The following is a 24,166-nucleotide window of genomic DNA, read 5'->3' on the forward strand; positions in this document are numbered from 1 at the left end:
AGTTCTGGATATTCCAAATTACTGGGAATTCTTTGATTCTGCCATGCTCTTTCCTTTTTTGGTACCAGGCATTGAACTCAGGGGCACTCAACCACTGAGCTACATCTCCAGCCCTATTTTTGTATTTTATGTAGAGATAGGGTCTCATTGAGTTGCTTACTGCCTCACTTTTGCCAAGTCTGGTTTTGAACTCTCCCTCCTCCTGACTCAGCCTCCCGAGCTGCTGGGATTACAGGCGTGTGCTCTGCCATGCTCTTTCATGTCTCTGGGATTTTACGCACACTGTTCCTTCTTTATGGAATGCTCTTTCCGTGTGTGTGTGTGTGTGTGTGTGTGTGTGTGTGTGTGTGTTTCACCTACTTAATTCCTATTCATTCTTCAAGGTCCACATTAACTATTACCTTTCAGAAGAGTCCCTAGCCCCACTCCTACCCAACCTGAGTTAGATGCCCACACCCAGGTGCTAACATCATATTGTCAATTGTAGGATTTTTCATATGGAATCACAATTGTATTTTTAGCTTTCTCTCTGTGAGGGTTCAACTGCAGAGACCACATATTACTAATTTTTTTATTCGTTGCACCTAGCATAGTACTCGGGAAGAGATGTGAGTTCAATAAGTGTTTTTTTAATCAATGCATGGATCAGTTTTTTTTAAATGAAGCAAATTTCGATAGAGAACAAAATATAAGGGATATAAATAAGTGAATTTAAGTGGTTAATAACTCAAATAAGAAATCTTATTCATTAAAACACATTGAAGTCCTTAGTAATAATTCCAGAATAAAACTTCAGGGAATACTTTTTGGCTATTTACAGAATTTGTATATTTAGCTTTTCTAATGCTTGATACTATTTCTGAAGGTAGATCTTCCAGATTTCCTTTAATATTAAGTTCCTCAAGTATAAATGAACTGCTCCCGAAGAAATATGTATGGGCTTTTCAAAATTAAAGCATTTGCAATCAATTATGAAGCACACTGGAAATCCACATCCTTCAGCAACTCCAGGCTGACTTTCAGTTGCTAGTTCCCTGCTTCCCAGTGCACACCTCACATTGTGACCCAGTCAAGTGAATCCCAGCACCAGAAATCCACAGTGGCTCTGCTTCAGGACTTCCCAGTGATTCAGCATCTGGGCTTACTTAGAACAAGCATCTGATTCAGGCCTTATTTACCACCATCAGATTTCTAAATAAGAAAAAGACATTTTGTTTATTCCTACTACAAAAGCAATATATGATTATTATTAAAAAAATCAGAAACATGGGAAAGCAAAGAAAATAAAAATCACTCATAATCCCTACCACTTGGATATAACTATTGACCCTTTCATGAATTTGTTTTTCAAAATTGGTATGGAACAAGGTATACTATTTCGCTGTTTTTTACTTATTCCACATTTTCCTATGTCATTAAATATTCTATAATGCCCTGTGTGTGTGTGTGTGTGTTATGCCAGGATCTAACCCCTAGCGTGTGCTAGGGAAGTCCTTACCACTTAACTGTATTCCCAGTTCTATGCTATCCCTTTTAATGGCTGGTTAATATGGATGTAGCAATGAGCTCTGAACACAACAGACCATTCATTAACTTCATCCTTTTGATAGCTAAAAGGCACATGGGATGACCAACTACAGCCACTCCCTTCTTTAAGGATAGACCATAACCACAGGAAAAGTCACATGTGAAGTGAATGCATAGCCATCTCCTAGTTTTTCCTTTGAATATAAATACTTTTTTTTTTAATGATCAGGGGAAGATTTCTACTGTAAGATAGAAAAAAAGAAATCAAGAATATTCATGTTTGCCTCTTTGTTCTGAAAAAAATTAGCTGTGACTAAAAGTGAACTAAAGTGTCCTCATTCATGTTTTGTGTGTTTATTTAGGGTCAATACACTGTTTTGATAAGGATTTGAGGCAACCATTCAGTTAAAGAAAAAATGAAACCACAGGAAATATCAAGCACAGATGCTCCAGAGCTCCTGGGATGTGCTCTTTGGATTGTATAGTACTGACTATGGCTCTAATTATAATAATAGCTATGTTTATTTAGCACCTTCTCTGTGCCAGGCATGTGCTAAGAACTTTATTTACTCATTTAAAGGTCAAAACAGGGCTGGGGAGATAGCTCAGCTGGTAGAGTGCTTGCCTCGCAAGCACAAGGCCCTGAGTTTGATCCCCAGTACTGCAAAAAAATAATAATAATAATAATAAAAAATAAAGGTCAAAACAGGGGCTGGGATTGTGGCTCAGTGGTAGAGTAATTACCTGGCATGTGTGAAGCAGTGGTTTGGATTCTCAGCACCGCATATAAATAAATATATAAACAAATAAATAAAATAAAAGTCCATGGACAACAAAAAATATTTTTTAAAAAATAAAGGTCAAAACAACTCTACGGTGTATAGTTGCAGTCTTTCTTTTTTTTTTCTCCCAATTCTGGGGATTGAACCCAGGGCCTTGCCCTGCACATTTAAGGCAAGCACTCTACTACTGAGCTACATCCCCAGCCCTGTAATCATCTATTTTATAGGCAAGGAAATAGATTTTGAGAGGTTGAGTGACTTGACAGTGGGTGACATCCAGTTGACAGTAGAGCCAATGTTCAGATCAGTCTTATTGTAAAGCCTGAGCTCTTCCATACTTACTGCAAAGCAGCCAACGGTGGTAGGCAGAATAACCCCCGACACCCAACCAATATGTCTACCTTCAGATTCCCAGAACTTGAGAATATATTGCCTTATATGGCAAAGGCAACTAAAGTAGCTGATGAAATTAAGGCTGCTAAATTAGCTGATCTTAAAACAGGGGGACTATCCTAGATTATCTGCTTTGACCCTTATGTAATCATAAGGGTCCTTCAAAGAGGAAGATAGAAAAGTCAAGGTAAAGGCAGAGTGACCCAACTTAAGGACTCAACCTGCTGCTGCCAGAGCTGAAGTTAGAAAGGAGTTGTGAGCCAAGGAATGAGGGCAGCTGCTAGAAACTGGGAAAGGAGAGAAAATTGATTCTTCTTTGGAGCTGGCCAATCCCTGGGTTTTAGCCCAGCCCAGTGATATCCATGTTGGACTTCTAATCTACAGAACTGCAGTATACATTGTGCTGTTTCAATTCACCATGTTTGTGGTAATTATATACCATCATTCTGTGAATGTCTGAAAATCAGACAGAATACCCACAGTGTAGTACAGTTGTAGACAAAACAACTTCAGGTAAACCCATGATTTTACTGAGACTTTTTTTTTTTTTTAACCTTTTCTGGTGCTGGGGATTGAACCCAGTGTCTCACACATACTAGGAAAGCATGCGACCACTGCACTACACTCCAAGTCCTGAATTTTCTTATTTTCTGAAGTATCTATAAAAGAGACCACAAAGATGTGGGTCAAGTGATACAGACAAGATGATTTTAGCCTGCAATAAAATGATTTGCTTGCTTGCTAGGCCCCTGTAACCTTGTGAAATGCCTGAGGTTTTTTGTTTTTATTGTTTGCAGTTCTGGGAATTTGATCCAGGACCTCTTGTATGTTAACCAAGTGCTCTCCCATTGAGTTACACCCTACCCCTGAAACATCAAGTTTTCAACATCTGTTTTTAAAAACTAAATCCTCCTGTATCATCTAGAAAAAAAGTGAATTGTAAAACATGTTTCAATACCTAAATGAACTGGTTTACTGAATGTAGTTATTGAAGAAAGAGCTTTGGTTGGATGTCACTAAATTAGAATTTTGCCTCATTTTCTACCTGTGCATACATGACATGACATTTCTTCCTTCCTTCCTTTCTTCCTTTCTTTTTTTGTTTTTTTTTTTTGTTTTGTTTTGTTTTGTTTTTGTTTCTTTCTTTCTTTGTGTGTGTGTGGCAGGGAGCAGTTCTGGGGATTGAACCGAAAGCCTCACACATACCAGGCAAGCCAAGCACTTCATCACTGAGTTACATAATTTTTCTAAACTTCAATCTCTAATCTGTCGAATGGGCTGATATTACCAGGTTAAAAGATGGTTAATAAAGATTTAATAATATGACAGGTCAAGAGCACTAATCAGTGCCTGGCACAGAGTAGGTACTCAATAAACACTAACTTTATCACTTTCCATTAGTTAAATACTATGCTGATTTTGTCACTGACACTGAAGAAATGCTGATTTTTCTCTGAGCTCTCTTTCTGTAAGAAGAAGCTTGCATACAGTTTATGAAATGCTACCAATATTTTAGATTAGAAATAAAGAATAAAATCATGCATTCTAGGAATTACACATGAAGGTCAAGTTGGAAACCTCCTCCTCCAGAATTTCCAGTGATTTGGAAACTTTTGGTTTCTTATATTCTATCTGATTCAAAAGGCTGGAGTGATATTTGTTACTACAACTAAACCTTGTCAGATACAGAGATACATTGGCATACCATGTAACATTTAAAAAATGAAACTCATTAATCAACAAACCTCTCTTACTTCTTAACAATATTATTTTAATACAAATTTAAAGCATTCATATTTTGAAGTTTATGAAAGAGTATTCATTCATATATAACACCTGTCTAATGTATCAAAGACTGACAATAATACAATGATCTTTAATGGCCTTAGTTATTAACTATTTTCTTGATAGGATATGGTATAACAGTAATTCACTTTAAACAATTTGCCTACATTTTGTTTTGATGTGGTTATTGTTTTGGAAAAAAAAAAAAAAAACAGTCTACAATACATCAAGAAACTGAGAATGAATTTTTTTAAAGAATCAACTGGGTTTGGTTGGTAACCAAACTTTGGTTGGTAACATAGGATTTCCTTAAAGATGAATAGATGGCACTTTGAGCTCATACTGAAAGAATATACATCAACTGTGACAAATAAAGATTTATAACCACCAATTAAGAGTCTGAATAATTCCTCCAAGCAATCTTTTAGAGGGGACCTTTTAAAACTTAGGTGATTATTTAGATAATTCTCTGGAAATGCAGTTGTCAAGACCAATTTATTTTCTCATAATTCTCTTGCACATCCTGTCCACCTCCCAACCACTTCCACTCAAATCTTCACCTAGGCCCCTCTAACCTTGGGGAAAGAGGGAAGGAACAGAAAGCAAGAACTAAAATTCACTCAGACCTCTGCTTTTTAACTTGCTCCTTCTGAGAAGACTAACAGACACAAGGAAGTCAAGAACTATCACACTATGACTCCACTTCTTCCCACATCCATGCTAAGCAGGATTTATCAGCACATCTCAAGATTTCTGAGTGTATTATGAGGCTCCTTTAATCAGTCACATCTACTCTTCAACAGGTCCAGGCACCATCTAATGGGAATAGGCCAAAGCATAGCCTCCTTTGTGACCTGTGTATTCCATGAAGAGACTTTAAATTTGTATTTGTATTCCTGGCACACAGAGCACATTTAATAAATGTTGACTGAGCAAAATTACTCAGTCATGTACTGCAGCAATCAACCCCTGCTTCTTGAACTTTGTCCCATCCTGTTGTCAGCTATTGTTATGGTTTGGATGTGAGGTATCCCCCAAAAGCTCACAGGTGAGGCAATGCAGGAAGGTCCAGAGGAGAAAAGATTGGGTTGTAAGAGTCTTATCCCAATCAGTGAATTAATCCCTGATGGGACTAATTAAAGTGGTAGAGTGTGGCTGAAGGAGACTGGAATTGGGGCATGGCTTTGGGGGGTGTACATATATAAATATAATATATATGGAAATAGATATTTTATATATATATATATATATATATATATATTTTTTTTTTTTTTTTGTATCTGGCAAGTGGAGTCTCCCTATGCTTCCTGATCACCGTGATATAAGCTGCTTCCCTCCACCACCCTTTCCTGCCACAATGTTCAGCCTCACCTTGAGCCCTGAGGAATGGAGCCAGCCTTCTATGGACTAAGACCTCTGAAACCATGAGCCCCTCAAATAAACTTTTCCTCCTCTATAATTGTGCTGATCGGGTTACTTAATCACAGCAGTGAAACAGCTGACTAAAACAGCTATCATAGGCTCTCTATTTATTCTCCCATTTCCATCCTGGCCTCACCTTTGATACTGTCCTAACAGTGTTAGCTTTGCCACTCCACTGCATTCTGACTCTCTGTGCTGGGGACACTGGTTCCAGATCCCTAAGGAACCACTCTTCAGTCTGCAGAGGACTTCCCTAGACTCTATACTGGTCCCTTGCTGATTCAAGTTGATCAGAAAAGTCCAGCCAGGATTCAGGAGGAGAATCAGCAACTGTGCAAAGTTTGGGGGTTGAGAAAACTCTCATTTTGTATATATATCTCATTTTGATATATCATTGTATCAGTCAACTTTTTGTTGATGTGACCAAAATTCCTGAAAAGGACAACCTAAAGAGGGAAAAGTTTATTTTGACCCAGTTTTAGAGGTTCAGTCCACGATAGGCTGACTCCATTCCTCTGGGCCCGAGATGAGGCAGGACATCATAGCAGAAGGGTATGGCAGAGGAACACTTCTCCATTCATGGCTGGCCAGAAAGCAGAGAGAGAAAGAGGAAGGAGCCACAGGAAAGATGATCACTTCTAGGATGCATCCTCAGTAACCCACTTCCTCCAGGTACAGCCCACCTGTCTACAGTTAACCATCCAGATAGTCCATTCAAACTTAGGTTGGGCTGATAGGTTATAGTTTTCATAATCCAATCATTTCACCTCTAACCATTCCTGAATGAACACAGGACCTTTTGAGGGACACTTCATCTCCAAAGCATAACAATCATTTAAGAAACTGCAATCTGAAAACAGGCTTTGAATCCCATTATTCACACCTCCTTGTCATGTGAAGCAGATCCCAAACTGCACAGCATGAAAGAAATAAGGAAATAATAATGGAATTGGATCAAATGACTGGAGTAAGGGAACTCAATGAAAGGTTGGATGTATCTGGAATATTAAAGATAAGTTATTAGTTTGCACCAGTTCTTCCTATTTTCAAAGTGTTTTTATGGCTAGAATTAAACATTCTTGGAATTCACTTAAGAGCAATAAATGTAAGTATATTAGAAGTAGTTTATAAAATATGGAAAGTGTCTATTTCAAAATACTTCAAAGTAAATCTTATTATCATTTACCAAAATATTATGACATATTAAATATTAAATATTATGACCATATTAAAAGTGATTGCTTAATTACTTAGAACTTTACTTACAATAGCCAGTCATGATTATATTCCCTATTTTTTATTTTTCAGAGTGAAAAAGATATAACTGTAGACTGGATTTTAAATTGGCTATAAACCAGGGGCTTTCCCACACAACTGGGCATTGAACCCAGGGATGCTTAACCACTAAGCAACATCCCCAGCCCTTTTTCTTTCTTTCTTTCTTTCTTTTTAAATATTTTTAGTTGTAGATGGATGCAACATCTTAATTTTACTTATTTTTAATGTGGTGCTGAGGATCGAACCCAGTGCCTCCCACATGCTAGGCAAGCACTTCACCACTGAGCTATAACCCCAGTAACCCCCCTTTCTATTTCTTATTTTGGGACATAGTCTTGCTAAGTTGCAAGTTAACCTTGAACTAACCTTCTGCCTCAGTCTCTTGAGTAGGTGGGATTAAAGGCACCTTGCCCAGCAAATTCTGACCTTTATATAAACATTACTGAGCAATAGGAAACTGACAATTGGTTCAAAATTGGGCAGGACATTGGACCAGGTGAGGTAGCCTATGCCTGTAGTCCCAGACACTCAGGAGGCTGAGGTAGGGAGATTGCTTGAACCCAAAGTTGGGAGACCTGCCTGGGCAACATAGCAAGACTCTGTCTCTTTAAAAAAGTTGGGGGAAGAAGCTTGGGATGTAGCTCAGTGGATGAGCATTTGCCTAGCATGCATAAAGTCCTAAATTTGATTCTCAGTACTGAAAAATAAAAAATAGTAGAATATGAAGTCCTTTACTCTATCCATGAGCTTCCTGTTCTTGAGAAAAAAAATTACTGAGTCAGAAAGGACAAGCTTGTTGCATTTTGCAATCTGGCTTTGGCCCTCTGACCCTGATAGTCTGATAGGATGCAGCTCTGTTTTATTGAAACATTGGCTAACTTTTGTTTCCATAGCCACTGACAGACCTCCTGACCTTGATAATCATCTTGTAAATACATCTTCTTGCTTAGAAGAACTGGGGGAGGAACATGAATGAATTAATCCAAATCTATCATCCCTGTACCTTGCTGGTGACAGGTCAGTGGTGACATCCTATATGAGGATGGCTCCCTGCAGGGTTTAACAGATGTACAACAATACTCAGAACTAGACGACAGCTTGCTTGATCCAGGTTAGAAAAAATTCAGGGCACACCAGGCTGAAGAAGCTCTCTCACATTCAGCTAAAGTCAGCTTAAATAAAGGTCATCAGGGTGAGAGAGAACTCTTATTCTGGACTGAAAAGCAGAAGCTTCCCCAGAGAGTGTGGGTCAAGGCTGCTTTAAGGGAGTTGAGCTAGGTTTATGCTGGGGGCATCGCCAGCCGAGTTGGGGGCGAAGACTGCATATCAGTTGAACTAGGAAAGGTAATAATGGACTCCAGGGTGGAGGAGACTTGGAGGAGCAAGTGGTATGTCATCTAGGAGGCTCAGGAGAGTTGGGCTGAGCTGAGCTACAGAAGAATGGGTCTATCTGGGTTGTAGGAAGGGAAAAAAACAATAGCTAAGGGACTTGTAGATGAGAGGAAGTAAGGAGAGAGGCCGGATGGGATTGGGCAAGGAGAAGAAGTGAGACGAGATGCACCGAACAGAAGTGAGACGGGATGCACCGAACAGGAGGGCTGGCCCAAGTTTGAGTTGAAGACTTGGTGACAGTTGTAGAGCAGAAAGTTAGGGAAGGGACAGCCAGGAGCTGCCTATCAACTGTGCAGGAACTTCAAAGTCAACAGCTAGGGGCTGGGGCTGTAGCTCAGTGGTAGAGTGCTTGCCTTGCATGTGTGAAGCACTGGGTTCAATTCTCAGTACCACATAAAAATAAATAAATAAAATAAAGGTATCATGTCCATCTATAGCTGAAAATATTTTTTAAAAAAGTGAACAGCTAGCCCTAGAAGGAAAAAGACTCAAAAAAAAAGGAAAGAAGAGCAGAAGCTATTGAAAAGGGGAGGTAGATATATGAGTTATCAATCTGGTTAGAGTTGGGTTAAATATTCAGTTCTTCATCATCTTGAAAGCAGTTGAACCTGTTCATTGAGGAGTGAAGCCTGGATACTCACTACTCAGTGGTTACTGAGCTCAGTAGACCATGAACCTTGCATTAACAGGAAAGGAAAAGGTTAAAAAGGCCTATGTGGCAGTTTTCAAACAAGTTGGGCAATTTGGCTTGTATGAAGGTGATGATGCCTGATTTGGAACAGAGCAATTTATGTTGTGATGCTTTGAAATCCATCCTGGCACTGCTGAATGTGTTGGCTGGCAGCTAAGAACTTGCTGGAATGCAAGTGTTTCACCATTTATAATTGACATTTCCCCTTCCAGAAAAGAGGTTTTCTAATCTCTTAAGTAGTGAATTTACCAATTTGCATAAAATATGCCATTCTCAACGTACACATATTTATCATCTATCACTTTCCTACTATCTTTAAAATAAAGTTGTTTTTAAAAGCAGATTCAGTTTGCAGTCAATCAGCACCTTTAAATTCAGCTATGCTGGGTGAATCTGTTCAGGGTGAGAGGGTGCCATCACTAGAAGCGGGGGGGGGGGGCATGAACAAAATACTCCTTTTCTATTTCATGATCTTTTCTGAATGTATCTAAATGGGCAAATTGCCAATTAGGTTTGATGCTCATTAAGTGTAAAAGAAGTTGTTGGGCTATTCCAATATGCCCGTTAAAGTTGTACTTCTTGGTTGCTTATCATTTACCTTACTATTATGAAAGAGCATCAAACAGCCCAGCTGAGTTCAAAGAAGCTTTCCAACCCTCCACAACCCCAAGATCAACAGAGCGTGTTCTGAAATCCATCAAACACTACATATACCACCTGCTTGAATTTACCCTGTTCTTGATGTTGTTTATCTATGTGAATGCCAAGCCTGAAATCCTTCTTGGGGGTCAAGACTTATGGAAATGCTCAATGAATCAGTTCAAAATTTTACAAATTTAGTTTGATTCTTCACAGAATAGATAACACTCACTAAAATTACAATTCAGTCACCTCTTCCCATATATCATATTTCATTAAAAATCACTTAGAAGGGGCTGGGGTTGTAGCTCAGTGGTAGAGCACTTGCTTAGCATGTGTGAGGCACTGGGTTCAATTCTCAATACTACATATAAATAAATAAAAGAAAGGTTCATTGACAACTAAAAAATATTTTTTAAAAAATCACTTAGACCATTAAGAAATGGTCATCAGATCCTCTCTTCTTTCAGAACAAAACATACGCCAATTTTTAAATAAAATGATAGCATCTGGTTAGTTAAGTAGTCTATATAGATTTATTAACATCACTCCGCTCCTTTAATGTTCATAGGACAACACACACATATACACATAAATGTAGTATGTGGTTTAAAGGGGCTAATAAGGGGTTTTTGTGTGTGTGTGTGTGTGCGTATGTGTGTTTGTAAATGCTACTGCAAAGTTGAAAAGAGACTTTACCAAGGACTGTATAATATAAAGGACAAGTGTAATATCATCAAAAGTTAACTTTGCTAGCAACATGTATCAAAATTTTAAATGTGTGAACTCTTTGACCTGGTCATGCCATTTCCAGGAGCATCTTCTGAGGTCATTGTAAAATACAGAAAGGATACATGAACAAATATTCACCATGGCTTCCTTTACACTATGAAAAATTGGAAATAACCTAATTACCCAACAATGGGGGAGGGGTTAAATAAAACTATCAATGTAATTCTAAAACAATATCCAAAAGGATAATATATATGTATGTATATATTTACATAAGAAACTTTCGATGGCATATTGCTGAGTAAAAAGAAAGGTATAAAAGAGTATTCATGGGGTGGTTTTATTTATATAAAATAATTTTTGTGTCTATGCATATACTTCCACAAGCATATAGAATTTCAATTGCTCAGTATTTTCTTCTTTTTATTTTTTCTATATATAAGCATGTATTTACCTTTTGTATATATAATCATGTATTTAAAATCAGAGGAAAAACTATTTTCATCCAGGAAAAAATGAATCATTACTCTGGATTTTAGTTAGACGAGAATAGTCACCCAGGAAGCCAACTATAGCTCTTGTATTTCTGTGCCTTCTGTGGGGGAAAAAAAAAAAAAAAAAAAACTGTGGATAAACAGACCATGTTACAGAGGAAATTTGATTGAACGGAACCCAAACCAAAACAGAGGTGAAAGACTTCACAAACTGAAGAGGTTGCCTTTACTGTTGTGTTTGAAAGACTTCAATGTGTGCGTGTGCGTATGTTACTATATTTTCATGACTAACCAAAATATAATGTAGATTCCAAACGGCAGCAAGGAATATAACATAATTACCATTGGCTTTTCTTACATAAGTTACCACCCCATAAATCTTCACGTTAATGTGGAAAAATATGACCTGAACAGATGGACTTCATGCTGTTCTCCAAAACATGCACAGATTTCTAATCTTCCGGACCAGGAAATGAAGTCAGCACTAAAGCAGGAGACACCATCACCCAGCTCCTAGAATTTCAATTTAAGAAGAAGCTAACAAAAGCAACATTTCCCTCTTTAGAAACAGAGTACAGTGACATGTTTAGTTCTTAATGGAATGTGCTTTTTTTTTTTTTTTTTTTGTGGTGCTGGGGATTGAACCCAGGGCCTTGTGCTTACAAGGCAAGCACTCTACCAACTGAACTATATCCCCAGCCCGGAATGTGCTCTTGATATAATAAAACATAGTAGAATATTTGTGGCACATGGATGCTAGTTGTGTGATTCCTGAACCCTACCAATTTTGGAGAATTCTCTCAAAGTGGTTCTTGGCAGTGTTTGGCTGCCTCTACCCTTGATCCTCTGTTTTTAAGGAAGGCACATCTAAGGCTGAAGATATAGCTCAGTTGGTAGAGTGCTTGCCTTGCAAGCACTAAGGCCCTGGGTTCAATCCCTAGCACCGCAAAAAAAAAAAAAAAAAAAAAAAAGGCACATCTCTGTCTAGTTAAATCTTCATCTCATTAGCCCAAGGCCTCTTTTCCATGAGAATCTTCATAGAAGCAGTTTCATAAATAGATCCCCTTTGGGCTGGAAAATCCAATAAAGGACTCTTTACAAGTAATTAACAATTTTGAGATATGAATTTCTGCTCCACAATTTTCTAGTTGTTTAATTTAAGACTATGAGGAGTCTGGTGGGATGGTCTGAGAAGAAACTGGGACCAAGGAGGTGACTGATGGGTCAGGAGATTGGTTACATAAAGGGAGAATGAACAAAAAAATATATTGAGGGGGGCTGGGGTTGTAGCTCAGTGGTAGAGCGCCTGCCTCCCACGTGTGAGGCACTGGGTTCGATCCTCAGCACCACATAAAAATAAATTTTAAAAATAAAGGTACTGTGTCCACCTATAACTAAAAACAAATTTTTTTAAAATATATTGAGCATAATGGGAGCCAGATTCTCACCATCAGAAAAGGAAGTTACAAGGCCATTCATTTACAATTTGAGATGATTAACTACTTAGTACTGAACAAAGCAATCTCTGACAAACGCACACTCATGCTTACAACCCTCCTGATGACCTACTTAGAGAAGGCTCTCTGAGCTCTGAGACCTTTTTTTTCAGGGCTCTGTTACTGTCCTTGGCATACTCTTATCACTGGGCATTGTGTGTATAAAGGTAACCCGGGACAAACTGTTACCACTCCAAGAACAGGGATTACATCTCTCTTATTTCTTAGTATCTCCAGGTCCTAGCTCAGTACTAGACCCAATAAATATTGGTAGAACAAATGAACCCTGTGGTTTAGCTGGTCTACTTTGAAGAACATCACCCTCCTAACTGAAGACTTCTCATTCCAGACCTAATTAATTGTGCTGCTGAGGTTTAGTTGTCACAATTCTACAGCCTAAATTCACTGTGCATCTCCTAACTCTAAATTAAAGGAGTCCAAGAAGTAATGAAGCACTATGAGAATCTGGCTGCTGTCCACTACCATCCTCAACAGCTTCATTCACCTTGGATATCCTCACCCCCGCTCAGAACAGTGGCTCATCAGAGTTACACAGACACCAGAGGTTTAAAAAAATGGAAAAATGAGATCACCAAATATTTCTTCTTTCTTTCATCAAGTTCTTAAAAAGTCCAGCAAAGTTGCTGATACTTTGGTGTCTTAAATTAAAGAGAGATACAAAAGGAGTAATTTTATATTGTCAGAAAAACAAACACACTTTAGTAAAAATGGCAGGCTTGTAGGTTGAGTTCATAAGTAGTTATACATGTGAAATAGTATCAAGTGCACATAAAGTCTTTTTTTAATAACTTTTTAATTTTTTTTTTATATTTTAGTTGTTGATGGACTTTTATTTTATTTATTTATATGTGGTGCCAAGAATGGAACCCAGTGCCTCATACGTGCCAGGCAAGTGCTCTACCACTGAGCCACAACCCCAGTCCCTAAAGTCTTTTTTTCTGCACATAAAGTTTTATACTATATATGCCTAGTGATCACACATAATTCCACTACAGTTGATTATAAGTGAAGCAATTTAACATACGTCATGTAAGTGATCAAAACTTAAAATATATATATGTGGGGCTGGGGATATAGCTTAATTCGTAGAGTGCATGCCTGTCAAGCACAAAGCCCTGGTTTCAATCCCCAGCATGGCAAAAAAAAAAAAAAAAAAAATATATATATATATATATATATATATGTGTGTGTGTGTGCGTGTGTGTGTGTGTGCATGAATATATATGTGTGAATAAATATATGTATACATATATACATACATACCTATGCATGTGTGTACAGATATATATATATGTATATGTGTGTACATATATATATGTGTATATATATGTATATATATGTATATGTGTTTCATATATATAGATATATGAAACATTTAAAAGGCAAAATAAAGTTTTGGTTCAGAAAAAGGAAAAAAGCTCTGTGATCTTAGCTCATCTCTGACATTTCCCTACCTAGTGGAGGGTAAGTACAGACCAGAAAGTAATGGATGAAACATGAAGAAGGAGAGGGACTGAAGTGGTTATCATTCTCCTTCCCACATCCAAGCCAGTGGCCAGAAGACAGTAGTGTCAAGGCAATAGCTTTGCTACTTAGAGAATCTATTGCTAAGAGGTGAATAGCAGAAATAAATTTTTAAAAAGCATAGTGTTGGGAAAGGAGATATTGCCTGATTTTATAGTCCAGATATGCAGGAACATAAAATAAAAAGGAGGATATAGCTGCGGTCCACAATATCCTGGAACAGCAGTTTATCAGCGTTTAAGTTCTAAGGTACAAGATGGTCCCAGGCAGGGAAATGAAACAAGACTGTCATCACCAACACAGTTTTTGAAAGTGTTCAGGAAAAAAGTGCTCAGTTAGAATACGATTACTGCCATCACCATTTCCCTCATCAACAAATTTCAATTACAAAGTGGAAAAGTATATTTTTATATATGTCAAAATTATATGTCACCAGGAAGCAGATATTTTTAAAATTATATATATGTATATGAATGTGCAGATACATATATATATATATATATATAAGTTGTCTATGGATCTTTATTTTATTTATTTGTTTATATGTAGTGCTAAGAATCGAACCCAGTGCCTCACACATGCCAGGCAAATGCTCTACCACTGAGCCACTAGCACAGATGTTTTAGCACCTAATATTTGGGAGAAACTAATCCTCATTGTTATAATCACAAATCATTACATTGTTAGATGTTATGTTTGGATATGAGGTGTCCCCCAATAGCTGCTGTGTTAATGTGGCGATATTCAGAGGTAAGGTGATTGGATTGTGAGAGATGTAACCTAATCAGTCCATCCTAGTTTGAATGGACTGACTGGGTGGTAACTGTAGGCAGGTCATATGAGGGGGCGTGGGTCGTGCCCTGGAAGAGTTCATTTTCCCTGCATCCCCCCTCCCCCTTTCTCTTTCTGCTTCGTGGCCGCCATGAAGTGAGCAGCTTTCCTTTGCTCTGTCCTTTGGCCACAGTGTTCTCCCTCATCTTGGGATAAGAGCAATGGAGTTGGCCACCTATAAACTAAAACCTCTTAAGTCATAAGCCCCAAATAAACTTTTCCTCCTCTAAGTCGTTCTTGTCAGGTATTTTGATCACAAAATTTTAAAAAGCTGACTAGGGGCTGGGGTTGTGGCTCAATGGTAGAGCTCTTGCCTAGCATATGTGAGGCACTGGGTTCGATTCTCAGAACCGCACATAAATGAATAAAATAAAGGTTCATCAAAAACTAAAAATATATATAAAAATACATTTAAAAAAAGCTGACTGACACACTAATACAACAACTACAGAGATGAGTTGAGAGATCTGAAGCATAAATATAAATGCTAAGTTAAAAGATAGTGAAAAATCCAACCATTCATTTGAATAAAAAATTTATGAAAACTAGTGTTATAAGTTCCAATTTAAATTATATTTGGTTATTGAATATATTTACATTTGCATATGGTGTCAAGATTTCCTAAGTCTATTCCTTTGAAAAGACTCAAAATTATGTTAAGGCATTTTACAAATTCATGATTTGTGGTCTAAGGGTATAACTCAGTGTTTGAGTGGCTAGCAGGGGTGAGGTCCTGGGTTCAATCCCCAGCATGGCAAAAAAGAAAAAACAAATACAAAATATGTGATTTGTTCATCTATTAACAACCTGCCACTCTTCCAGTATGTGCTCCCCTACCCCATGAATTTGTCTGTTGAAACCTAATCCCTAATGTGAGAGCATTTGGAAAGGGGCCTTTGGGAAGTGATCTGGTCACAAGGGCAGAGCTCTTACCCTTTCCACCACATGAGGATACTGCAAAGGGACCACCATCTATGAACTAGGAAGCAGGCCCTCACCAGATGCCTAACATGCTGGTGCCTTAGTCTTGGACTTCTCAGCCTCCAGAACTGTGAGAACTAAACTTCTGTTGTGTATAAGCCAACCACTGCATTATAGCAGCCTGAATGAACTAAAACACTCACCAAGTTTTATTTTATCATGCAAATGAATCCACTAACTCCCATTTTAATAGCTAAAACAGAAGTATCAGCCACATTAATCAAATGAAATCAGTGTGATTCTTGGGCCCTCTTCTTTTGGGCTCCTCTGCTTGATACTACCTATTCCAGATAAACTGACTGGCAGGTCTACTAACACAAATAGATAAAGTCTATTAGAGTTTGTTCAGAAGTAGAATTGGTGACTGGACAAATGCAATACAACTACCATGAATAGGTAATCACAAAAGGAAAAACATACATGACAAGTAAACATCTAGAAAGATGCAGTTTCTGTAAAAGACACAGACATAAGAAATAAAAGAAAAACAAGTTATTGGTTTTGCTTTTTAGATGAAAATGGCTAATTATTTCTAACATAAATAAGCAAAGAAGCTAGAACATCATGCACTATTTGTTGCAAAGCAAATTGTTACAAAATTCTTGGGAAATTAACATGGACCAAAATGTAAAATGTGCATGCTCCTTAACTCATTAATTTCATATGAGAATTCATCATAAGGAAATAACACCATTGGATGAGGTAAACTGAAAGAATGTTCAAGACAGCATTGTTTTTATTAACCAAAAGCCATTAATAATCTAAATGTACAAATATGAGGTTTTGATTCATTCAAAACTTCCCGTAATATTCCAATGAGCTGACACATCTTAAGTGAAAAATAACAGAAAGAATATGTATCATGATTCTGTATATGAAATATTAAATTTAAGATACACATTATCACATTTCTAAAGTGAAAATGCATTTTATACTTGATAACATCTTAGATTCAATGAAAGGTATGAGTACTTATGAATTTAATAATCTGGGAGTATTTACACCAAACTAATATTTGTAGTGGTTATCTATGGAGACAGGCTCACTAGGGCATTTTTAATTTCTACTCTGATTTTTTTCCATTCCTTATAATTAGCTATATTTTAAAATATATCCTATAAAAATAACAAAATTATTCCCATTGAGCTATTCTAAAATGGTTTTAAACCCCAGGAAAAAAAATACAGCATAGTTCATCAATACCTAAATAACCATTCTTTTGTTTTGGGGGGGGGTAAGTAATTTTGATTCATAATGGATAATACAAAAAATGATGTTTTATTTTTAAGACATTTGATCAACCTTATATAGACACATTCTTATGGATAAGTGACTTCTTTTTCAGAACCTCAGAGACATAAATTCTCAGTGTGACTAAATAGTGAACTTTACCACTTTTCTTTTAGCTACAAAAAAAATAAAATAAAGAGCAGCTCTTGTCTGCTTATGCCTGTAATCCCAGCAACTGGGGAGACTGAGGCAGGAGGCCAGCTTGGGAAATCTAGCAAGAACCTGGGAACTCAGGGATGTAACTCTTTGGTAGAGCACCCCTAGATCCAATTCTCAGTGCAGAAAAATAAAAAATAAAAAGCTCCTTTTGAGGATCTGGGGTTGTAGCTCAGTGGTAGAGTGCTTGCCTCGCATGCATGAGGCACTGGGTTTGATTCTCAGCAGAACATAAAAATAAATAAATGAAATAAAGGTATCATGTCTCTCTACAACTAAAAAAAATTTTTTTAAAAGCTCCTTTTGAAAAAGGATGCATACTAATAATTTTAAAATGCTACAGGCTAACCAGCATTTTAAGTAAAAATACTTTCATTAAATACTTAAAAATTAAATACCTCACACTAAAGGATTCAAACTAAGTAACATATATACTCCTCATATAAGATAGGATTATGAATATATGGCCTAAAAATAAGTACTTCTTAGGAAGTAATCACTAATTGAGTTTCATCTAGCAATGAACCAAATCCAACTAAAAAGGGAAATGGGGGAATAAACCTAGAGTTTAAAATGTAATCTCTTTTACAAAACCATAAAATATGGTATATTCGTTTTTATTATAGAGGATACAAGACAGATACACGTGCCTGAAAATAAAGATATTTATTATGTAAGATTTGAAATGTTCTGTAGAGCATAAAATACCTAAATACAAAGTTAAAAATTTTTAAATGAAAAAAATTACAACAAAAGTAATATAATCCTTACTATAAAGAGTTCTTATAAAGTAAAAAGTATGTAAGAATACCAATAGAAAAATAAAGATCTGAGTTAACAGTCACAAAACAAGAAGTAAATATTTTAGTTGGGTGTGTGATATATATATACCTGTAATCCCAGTTACTAGGGAGGTTGAGGCAGGAGGATCCCAAGTTCAAGTTCGACCTGGGCAACTTAGCAAGCTGTGTCTCTAAATAAAAAATAAAATAGGGCAAGGGATATAACTCAATAATAAAGGATCCCTGGGTTCAATCCCCAGTGCCAAAAAAGAAAGAAATATGGCCAAAAAGATGTATGAATACGTGTTCATTTTCTGTCTGGCCAGTTGGGAAAGACTTTTAGAAGACTGATAAACCCTAATTTTGGTGAAAGTACGGGATTACTAGCACTAATTCAGTGTTTGTAGTGGTACATGTTGGTATACATTTTCTTTAGCACAATCTAGATATAGTGTTATTCCAATAAATATTTCCTGAATATCCATATATGTGGCACTGTTGTAGATGCTAAGAAGAATAATACAAAGGAGAAAAAGAACATAAGGAACTGAACAAATTAATATATCAAAAAGAAGTACCTCTCTTTGAAACATAAATTTCACATCTAGGAATTTACTCTAAGACTATAATCAAACAAGTGCTCAAATGTTTGTTCAAAGATGCTATCTGCATGAAAACACAATCTAAATGTCCATCAACACATGAATGAATACAGAAAATGGATATATATACTATATATAATGGAATGCTACTCAGCCTTTAAAAAGAAGGAAACCCTGTAATATGCAACACATGAATTAAACTTGAGACATTATGCTAAGTGAAATAAGCCAGTCACAGATGGACAAATACTGCATGAGCCCACTTATATGAAGTATCTAAAATGACCAAATTCATAGAAAAGAGTAAAATGGTGATTACCAGGCACTGGGAGGCAGGGAGAAATAATTAATAATAATAATAATAATAAATAAATAATTAATAGATAGAAAATTTCAGTTAATCAAATGAATAAACTCAAGAGAGCCACTGTACAAACACTGCACCTACAGTCAGCAATAATGAACTGAACACTTAAAATTTCAAGGGGGTAGAACCATAATAAAAATTTTGAAAAAGATGGTATTTGCAGAATTGACTCTAATACAAAAATTGGACATAAAAGCTCAAGATTATAGAAATACATAAATAAATATGTTCTATCCACATAGTGAAATGCAATCCTTGTAACAAACTAGTTTTATGATAACTAGTTTATGCAATATTATGCAATCCTGTAATGAACTAGTTATTACAAGGACTGCATAATATTACAAACTAGTTTTATGATAACTAGTTCATTACAGGATTGCATATTTCACTATATGGACAGAACATATTTATTTAGGTAATCCCATAATCAAGAACATTCATATCTAATTTTTTGCTATTCTAATCAATTCTGCAAATACCATATTTTTCATAAAAGTTTTTGTCATGGTAAGAACACTAAACGTGATTCTACCCCCTTGAAATTTTAAGTGCACAAGGCAGTATGAGAAATTATACAAGGCAGTATGAGAAAATTTAACCAACAGGAGACTGATCCACTTAAAATGCATGTGTGCTCATCTAAAAGAAAATATGTTTACAATATTTTTTTTCTGGTTTTAACATTTCTCCATTACCTAAATTTCTCAAAATGAGCATGCTTTTTTTGACAAAAAAAAAAAAATCAATGCTTTGAAAAATACAAATGCAATCTTTAAGAACTTCACAAACCACATACCACATATATATATTACATATTAGCAATTTTCACATTGCAAATTTCTATAAGATTATGATGCAGATATTGCTCTTCACATTAAAATTTACATTAATTCTTTTTGCTTAAGCTCCCTTGGAAATTTTTTTTTTCACCAGTATGTTTTACATGTTCCCCACTCACCATACTGGGAATTGAACCCAGGGTCTCTCTATCACTGAGTTATATCTCCAGTCTTTTTTATTTTATTTTTGAAACAGGGTTTCATCAAGTTGACTAGACTGGCCTCGAACTTAGGATCCTCCTGCCACCATCTCCTGATTTACTGGGATTGGAAGTGTGCAACATCACCATGCCCAGCTTTCTTTGCTTCTTTCTCTCTCCCCTTTCCCTCTTTTCCTCCCTGCCCCCTTGGTCCAGTGGTGCTGAGGACTGAACACAGGACCTTGCATCCTAAACAGGGACTCTACCACTGAGCTACACCCTAGTCCCTAGAGACTAGTTTTGCTCTGGGATTTTAATGTGTATATATACTTAATTGCTCATCTAAATACCAAGCACTTGAATCCACAGGCCCTGTGCCTTTTGAACAGATGATTATGAAAATTAATGGTACTAAAGAATCCAGAAACACTAGAGGTGTCAAAAAAACAAAGATGGAGCCGGGCATGGTGATGCATACCTATAATCCCAGGGGCTCCCGAGGCTGAGGCAGGAGGTTTGCAAGTTCAAAGCCAGCCTCAGCAATTTAGTGAGGCTCTAAGCAACTCAGTGAGACCCTGTTTCTAAATAAAATACAAGAAAGGGCTGGGGATGTTGCTCAGTGGTTAAGCGCCCCTGAGTTCAATACCTGGTAGCAAAAAAATAAATAAATAAAAATAAAGATGGATTACAAAAAGTTCTGGAAAACATGTGCCTTGTGGTCCGTGATGGCTTTGAAGAGGGAAGTGCGTTATGTTTGTGAGCATGTACACATACATATATATATGTATATATATACATATATATCTGTTTATGCTCATCTTGTGGACTTTCCCCTAGGTAATCATGCCTGCTATCTACATGCTTTATCGGAGTCTCCAAGGTGAGTTACATCTGCCTTCAGTGTTATCTTAGGGAAATCGGTATCAACCCATCTGCAAAGGGTTTCAGTGCCTGGCTGGCTACACTCTATCTTGGATATGGACTATTTTGGGCAAAGATTAGAAGATAAGGCAGGCCGCGGCTCAGGAAGTCAGTCCATGAGGCACTTCAGCACCACGGACACGGGCAACCCTGATCAAAGTCCTTTCCGTCGGAACAGGAGGCAGAGCTCAGGAGCCCCCCACCTCCCGCCCTGGTCCCCCGCTCCCCAACCTCTCCACCCCGCACATTACTATCTCCTGGCCTTCTCCCACCGGCACAGCCCGTCCCGCCCCTTGCGAGCCAGGTGAACGCTTGGACCCAGGTCCGGGTCCGCACAGCGCCCCACCTCCGAGCCGGGACTCTTCTTCTCACATCTCCTCTCAAGGCAGCGAAATGGGCGCACACGGCGTAAAATTCTACACCAGAAGACCCTCAGGGAAGATTCCCGTTTCCCTCCCCGTGGCTGGAGGAGGCTGAGCGGACTTGCCCTGGGCCTCCGCCTCCACACCCGGCCATAGCTGGGCCCTTCCTCCTCCACTCCTTCCTCTTCTCTCTCCTTGGCAAAAGATTTCTACAAACTGCTTATTTATCCCGAAAATCTCAAGCCACATACAGTGGCGTTCAAGAGTTATGAACGTGAGACAAGAGAGTAATGGCAAATACAAATTCTTGGCCGTGTTCCCAAAACCATTCAGTTTTTTTTTTGTTTGTTTGTTTGTTTGTTTTTTAATTGTGTTTGAAATTGATCCCACGACGCCACAGGGACTCACCCTTGTTTGGGTAGGTTCCTGGGCGAAAGGAAAGCAAAGACTTCCTGACCTTTACCAAGGAGCCTGGGGGAGGGCCCAATACCTGCGACGGTGGCAGGAAACGGGGAGCAGGAGATGGAGCCAGTTCTGCCTTTACCCAACCGGTGTTCCGGATCTCCACCACAGCGACCCAGAGATCTGGGGCTGCGGGACCCCACGCAGGCGTGGTGCAGACACCCCGCGCAGGTTTACAAAGGGGGCGGGGCCCTTCGCTCCCAGTCCGGCCTTTACCCCCCAAAAGACGAGCTCTGCCTCTTAGCTGCCAGGACTAAAGGCGGGTTGGGAGGTTCGGGGTCCGCTCCCAGGCAGGGTAAAGGTCCCAGTCCGTCCGCTGCTGCCGACGGGCTGCAGGAGCCCGATTACCTGCGTGTGGCGGTGAGGAAGGTGCGCCCTGAGCTCCAGCCGGGTCTGCCGGGGGCCGCGTGCCTGGTGCAGCCTCCGCCACTGAGGCCACCGCGCACTCGGCAGGGAAAACCGCGACCGGGCTGCCAGGAGGGGCGAGGAGCAGAGGGGCGCCGCCGGCGCGGACACTGCGCCTGCGCTCGCCACTGCCCCCACCCCCACCCCGGCTTTTGCGGGAGTCGAAGACTGCGGGGGGCGCCCGGGGTTAGTGCCTAGACTGTGGGGGCTTTTACTTGCGTGGGGGGAGAGTCTAAGGCGCATAACCCACACCCTGGGAGGAAGCGGGTTTGAAGCCATCGCCTGTCAGCCGGGAGGAGACAAGGAGGCAGTCTCCGTTTATTTCCACCCAACAGTTTGCGTTTTAAAGTCGACTCCTTTAAAAAATGTGTCCAGCAACAGTAAATAGCACTCCTGAAAGGCCTTCCGTCATCCCTGAGTAGAGCAAATTCCTCAAGCCAGTTCCCTATATCCCAGTACCAGGTCAAATGAATACAGCATTCTGGAAACAGACCTGGTCATCAAAGCAATGGCTTAGATGAGTCAAAGGACAGGCAGGTAGGCCATGACTGTAGGCCAAGCAGACAGGGCAAGGCCTGAACAAGGGTGCTAGCTGTGGGAAAAGAGGGCAGTTCCTGCTGATTTTCCCTCTGTCCCTTCAGATCTACCCTCCACCCTGCTCTGTGACTCAGGACTCACCTTTATGGAACACACCACCTCAACTGTCCTCTGAATTTAAGTGGGTTTTGGCAAGTGGGAGGCACTTGCAGGAGATCAAAAGGCAGGATATTATTCAGGTCGGTCTCTTCACCAGCAGTGGGCCACTCTGTTAGCAGTGCTATATTGTTCATCTGAAAACCAGTCCTTCAATCCTGTGACCCTCTCCTAGAGTTCTCTTCTTCAGGACTGGGGTTGGTAAGGGCTTCCAGAGGTTTCCTTTAACCCTGTCCTAGACCCCACTCCTCCTCTTTTTCCTCCTTTTTCTGGACCCAAAAATGGTCTACCTCGGGGCTGCATCCCCAACTCTTTTTATTTTTTGTTTTGAGATAGAGGCTCATTGAATTGCTCCGACTGGCCTCAAACTTGCAATCCTCCTTCCTCTGCCTCCCCAGTTGCAGGGATTACAGGTGGTATACCCCTGCACTTACCCTGTCCACACTTTTAAAAAATAGTCCTTTTATTAAACTCCCCTCAACTATTTCACCTTTTTCCTACGTTTCCAGTAAACTATCATGGATTTTAGTTCATCTGTAGTTGACAAGATCATGAGGGAAAAAAAGATATGTTAAAGAAACATGGGCTTTTTTTTTTTTTTTTTTTTTTTTTTTTTTTTTTTTTTTAAGGTGAGATGTCTTCTAGAATCATCTTGACAGTTTCTTTGGCTCTAGGCAGTCGTCATGTTAAGTAGTCTTTCCACTGGGTCCCCTAACTCAAGGGTGCCAAAGACAGTGAATAAACCCAAAAATAGAATTCTGGTCACTTGTAAATCAATGTGTTTACAAAAGGGCTGGAGACTTCTGAGTGTTCAGCATAAGCCAATTTTGTATGCCCTTTATGTCAGGAAACATCTAGATCTTTAAGGAGCAAGTTCTGGTGCTCTCCTAACTGCCTCTGGGCCCGATTTTGAATGAGTCAATAGTTTTAGGACACTTAAAAAAGCCCTGGAAAAAAAAGAGAGAGAGAGAGAGAGAGAGCAAGAGCGCATGTGCATCCTGAGCACAGCTTATAATAAATGTGCATAAGGAGAAGCTGTTGAGTGACACAAATATTGATTGAGAGTCTTCAGTTGTTTCTGTAGAAAACCTAAAGAATGTTCCCGAAGAGGAAAAAATAAGCAATAGAGTGAGTAATGGCCGTTGGTTAAATTGTC

General features: G+C 38.7%; 1 protein-coding gene across 1 annotated transcript in view; it reads right to left on the minus strand.

Moving 5' to 3' along the window:
- Positions 1 to 22,376, minus strand: part of Slc35g2 (solute carrier family 35 member G2) — a 42,533-nt gene extending 20,157 nt beyond the window's left edge. Inside the window, 1 exon segment of the mRNA XM_053743445.1 lies at positions 22,261 to 22,376. The gene's annotated coding sequence lies outside the window, so the exon portion shown is untranslated.
- Between the last annotated feature and the right edge of the window lie 1,790 nt (positions 22,377 to 24,166).

This window comes from Sciurus carolinensis, chromosome 9 (genome assembly GCF_902686445.1).
Source record: "Sciurus carolinensis chromosome 9, mSciCar1.2, whole genome shotgun sequence".
Taxonomy (NCBI): Eukaryota; Metazoa; Chordata; class Mammalia; order Rodentia; family Sciuridae; genus Sciurus; species Sciurus carolinensis.